The sequence below is a fragment of the Xyrauchen texanus genome, unplaced genomic scaffold (genome assembly GCF_025860055.1).
Source record: "Xyrauchen texanus isolate HMW12.3.18 unplaced genomic scaffold, RBS_HiC_50CHRs HiC_scaffold_122, whole genome shotgun sequence".
In the NCBI taxonomy this organism is placed as follows: Eukaryota; Metazoa; Chordata; class Actinopteri; order Cypriniformes; family Catostomidae; genus Xyrauchen; species Xyrauchen texanus.
The window spans coordinates 62,610-68,020 of record NW_026265564.1 but is presented as its reverse complement, the minus strand read 5'-3'; the positions used below and the strand labels follow the sequence as shown (position 1 = coordinate 68,020).

The 5,411-nt window shown below is 34.8% G+C and overlaps 1 pseudogene; it reads right to left on the bottom strand.

The window, feature by feature from the left end:
- Positions 1 to 2,504: 2,504 nt before the first annotated feature.
- LOC127641633 (immunoglobulin kappa variable 4-1-like) lies at positions 2,505 to 3,418 on the bottom strand (annotated as a pseudogene).
- Positions 3,419 to 5,411: the final 1,993 nt, after the last annotated feature.

Sequence of the window (5,411 nt, the reverse complement as noted above, 5' to 3'; positions counted from 1 at the left end):
GGTTCGGGATCTGATGCTTCTTAGCCTTCTACCTGATGGTAGAGGAATTAAAAGGGAATTAGCGGGGTGCAAATAATCTTTCAGTATTTTCAGTCCAGTTTTAAGTAGGCGGATGTTGTAGATGTCACAGATCTTAGGGAGGTCCAACCCAATTATCCTTGACGCTGTCCTAACCACCCTATTCAGCGCATATTTATCCTCTGCTGAGCAATTACCCCACCATACAGTGATGGAGTGTATTTGCAAGTTATTACCTGTTAATAGTAATAAAAGAGAGAAGGTAGAACGCATAACATTCCTTATCCAAAAGCAAGCTTGGAGTGTAAGATAATAGAAAAAAATAAAATAGATATATATATATATTTTCAAGAACACATTTCCATTTAAATAAATGTATGTTTCTATCCACTGGTGAATGAGGTAATAATGATACTCTTAACCTGCTCACTGACAAAACTCCTTGCATTTATAATATTACAAACCACCACCATCTTTTATGTTTCCAGGGAAATAATTTGGCACATAGGAAGTGATACATTTTACATCATCAACCGTGACCATTTATTCCCAAGGGGAAAAAAAGTGTAATTATGTCTTCAGACAGATTTTTGATAAACTTAGCAATGTGCTAATGTATTATAACCAATACATCAAAACTAAAACAAGAATTGTTTTCACTCACAGCATGGATCAATAGCTTCTCAAAAAGCCATCTGTTCTCAGTCAGAGAAGGAAGTTTTAAACGGCTTAACGTTACTAAACTTTAATAAGCATAATATTAAGGGTTTGGTTACGGTTACATTATTGGCCATCAATTTTAACAATTTTATCGAACGCCACTTCATTAAAAGTTCAGCGTAGATATTGTCCAAAACATTCTGTTAATGTGCAGCGTGTCAGGTATTACCTGTTACTGAATCTCACAAAAGGCAAATAAAACAGTTAATACACTCACGAAGCACCATCGTTTGGGTTTGTTGTCATAGCTGACGCCATTCCTGTAATTTCAAGCAACGGCGATATCCTGTCACATGGTTCGATTTCATACAGAATCGATTGCTTATCCTCGGTGTCCCGGATGTTTAATCTGAATTTAACACAGAATTTTGCCATCTGAATTTGAGCAACTTGAATATAAATGATTTGAATTTTTAAATGTGAATTTTTGTTTCTGAATTTTTGAAAAACATTGAAAAATAAAAGTAAAAATTAGTTATTGAAATTTTGAAGAGTTGAATTCAGAAGCCAAATTCACATTCATAGTTTCAATGTTGAAAAATTCAGTGCTAGAAATTCAATGGCTTTTTAATTTCAAAATCTGGTGAGACAGATTTGCTTCCATAGTGCCGCCAATGCAAAGAGTCTAAATGTAAATTAGTTTAAAGATCACGTCAGATAATGCAAAAAACAAAAGTTCGATGTTATTTATGATGTGAGTTTGCATCTGAACAATTGAACATTTTGTCTTTGTCTGATGTTACAGGTCTCTGGAGATTCAAATGGCACAATTAGATATGAGAGTGAGCTGCATCAATATATGAAACGGTCAAATTGTTACGGGTCAACATGATGAATGAGGTCAAAGGTCAGAAGCAGGGACTAAAAACTAAATGTTCTTCATTCTGTGTGTGTGTGTGTGTGTGTGTGTGTGTGTGTGTGTGTGTGTGTGTGTGTGTGTGGGTGTGTGTGTGAGTGTTATTGCAGTGATGCAGCAGTTTCCTTCAGGATTAAAGCATGTTTCATTACACAAAAATAATAATAAAGTTTCTGAACAACAAACATTTGTGACAAAAACAAATTCACTGTTTAAAGTGTCTTTCTACTAACAGAGAAAATTAGATGTAATATTTTATCAAGAAATCTAAAAATGTTTTTAACGTTAATAGTTGAACAGATTCATTTACTGGTAAAACTAAATGAATCCTCTTGTGGTTTGAACATGGTCACTGGAGACAGATCTGATCTATTCTGAGAGAAACACAATCATTCCACACTGACAATGCAAATGTGATTTTCACACTCTCAGATTCACTGTTTGATTGGTTAAATGATCTGAACTGGAACACACCAGTTTCACTTCTGCTCTATTGAGTCGTTAATCGTTTTTGGAAACAGCGGGAACCACCGGCACCAGAACGAGTTTAGAAGTGGGGGTGACTGCAAACTGGGCTGATTGTGATGTCATCACAACAACATTCTGCTGTCAATATAAAACAAAACAAATAATAATAATAATAATTTGGCCAATTTATCCCAGACCAGCTTCCAAGATTGTCAAAATCACAGAGACTGACGAGTTATTTATCAACATACACAGTTTGAATGCTGAAGTAATCGAACTAAAGAGATTCAAATCTGACTTGATAAGCTTGATAACATTGTGCAAACAGTCTATGTTCATTCTACGACTATCATATAAGTCATATAATGAAAGTTATAACTCCTAAAATAAACATCTGGACTTGTGTATACTGGAACATCTCCTCATGATTCAACACAGAATATCAGTGACAGCAGCACATCCTCATCCACTTTCATTCATTTCTGAATCTATTGTTTAAAGTGATGAATTACATTCAAATATGACATCTGTGAAAACAAATGTTTTATGTTTGCATGATGCTGTATTCACATGGATAGGTGTCAGTAAAGTTTAAGACTAGTGTCATATCAGCCAGTAAAACATCAACCAAAAATGACTGAATTGACCTTTATAATAAAATGTGTCGTCCAGTTTCATATGTAGTGTTGAGTGTGAAATATCAAAATCTAAAACTTTGTGTCCATGTCAATTTATAATGAAACATTCAGAGAAACTGTTTCTGTATCAGTAGTTCCTCTTTCACTGAAGGAGGTTTTTGTACGACTCTTTATCACTGTGTGAACACACCACCACTGTGATAACTCTGACAGTAATAATGTCCTGCATCTTCAGTCTGGACTCCACTGATGGTCAGAGTGAAATCACTATTAGATCCACTGCCACTGAATCTAGATGAAGTTCCAGACTGAAGGGTGTTGGTTCAGATATATGAGGAGTTTAGGAGCTTCTCCAGGTTTCTGTAAGTACCAGCTCAAGTAGTGTCCATCACTACTACTATAATCAGTACTCTCCCAGTAGACATCACTGCTGGTTTTACAGTTTATTTGAACTTGTTGTCCTGGTTGAGCTGTTATTGAGGGACTCTGAGTGACCGTGTACTGTCCATTACACTCTGAAACACAAAATAAAATAAAATATTATTTCACAAGAGCTTTTTGACACTTGAAATAACAATAAAAAAACTTTCTACAGTTAAATTGAGTTTATATTAGTGAAATGCACTGAAACAGATTCTCACCAGCAATGAAAAGCAGTAGAGAGCAGATAATGAGAGCGTGTGCTGTCATCTTTACTGTGAATGAGTGAGAACTGAAGGAACAGTGATGTTGGTTTGACAGTCCTGACTAACAGACAGTCTGATATTGTGCTTTAATCAGAGGGGCGGACATTCAAAACTGTTTCCTCTCAGCAGAAAATGTGAGCGTTACAGGAGAACAGCAGAAATAAGAAACAATTACATGTCAAATTACATTCATACATTTCAATCTTTATCTTTTAGTTATTAATTACAATTGGATGAAATTCGAATGATTTTTGTTCATTGTGGAAATCTCATGAGCATTCAGTAGATCAAACTAAATCAAATGTGTTATAGAGGAGTTATTACATTGTAATAAACATGTTGTATATAATTATGAATGTAATATGAATGTTTTTATTGTATTTTTGAAACAGTAGTTGATGACAATATGAAATGAATCATGTTTGAATGTGTGTTGTGTAAAGATGTGTTTGTGATCATGTGTTTAAAGTGCAGTTAGTGAAGCGCTCAGAGGTTTTTGTGCAGCTGTTCTATTAGTTTGTATCACTGTGGTGGACTTTCGGCAGCGGCACCAGACTGGATGTTGGCAGTAAGTAAATCATCAAATCATCATTTTAATGTTTTATGTGTTTTTATAATGTGGAATGTGTCAGTTTTATGTTGAATTGACACACATATGAGTTCAGTGATTTCTCTCACTTTTTTGATTTATATTTCATTATTTATTAATAATATCTGATTAGACAGATTGAATAATTTGGCTGTTTTTCCAGAAATGAAGGTGAACTTTAAAGACACTTAATTTACACTTTGTCAGCACATGTGAATTTGTTGCTGGTACAGAAGTGAGATGTTATTCAGTTTTTGGAGATGTTAAATGACTCTGTGTTTAAATGACGAACATTATCAAGAGTTCATAAAATGCTCCTTCAATATGAAATGTTTCTTAATGTAATATGTAACATATAAAGTTTTACTGGAGGAATTCTTTCACCAAATGAACTGTTAAAAGTTCATCATTGTACAGAATTTTCTTTTCTATTCTCTTGAGGTTGGGCAATGTCTTTTCATAGTTATTTCTGAATGTAGAAAGAGAAATTTATGAAGGAAAATATTCTTGAACTTTTGTGTAAGTCAAACTGCAAACATATAAAGATATGTGAACTTTATTCATCATTTCATCATTTTGGTCATTCAGAGTCTTTGGGGAAATAAATTGTTCTTTATATGATTGAACAGATCAACATGAAGAAACAAACTTGCAGTTTAATGTTGAAAGTTTTCAATGATATCTTTAAAGATCTTCAAAATATATAATTGACTAATGTAATTGATTTAGTTTCAATCTGGAGAAAGAAATCTTTTCTTCTTTTGAAGTTGTCTATTGTGTATTTGTCAGGCATCACTCGTCCTAAAGTGAGCGTCCTGCAGCCCTCCAGTGAAGAGATTTCCACAAAGAACACAGCAACACTGATGTGTGTGGCCAACAAGGGCTTCCCCTCAGACTGGAGCCTGAGCTGGAAGGTGGACAGGAGCAGCAGGTCTGAGAAGAGCAGTGCTGGGGTCCTGGAGAAGGGCGGTCTGTACAGCTGGAGCAGCAGTCTGACTCTCTCTCAGGACGAGTGGATGAAGGCGGTCACAGTGAGCTGTGAGGCCAAACAGAAAGAGCAGCTGTCAGTCACTGGAGAAGTGAGGAGAGATCAGTGTTCTGAGTAGATCCTCTGGATTCTCTTCTGCTCTTCTCACTCATGTCTCACATGGAGACTAACAGTGACTTCTATTCACACAAGTATATGTGTGCTTTTGTCTTTCAGATTTCTCTTGTCAAAATTCAATAAACTAATAAAATATTACATTATTGAAGTTTCCTGTCTTTGTTTAAAAGTTGATTTATTGATATTATTTGTGTCATTAGTTAGATCAGGACATTATCTCACATTTTATAAATAATCTTCATTCAATGAAGCATGAAAACACCTGCAGAGACATTATGAAACAAGATCATGAAGTCAAATTAGGGAAGTCAAACATATAGTACATATAATA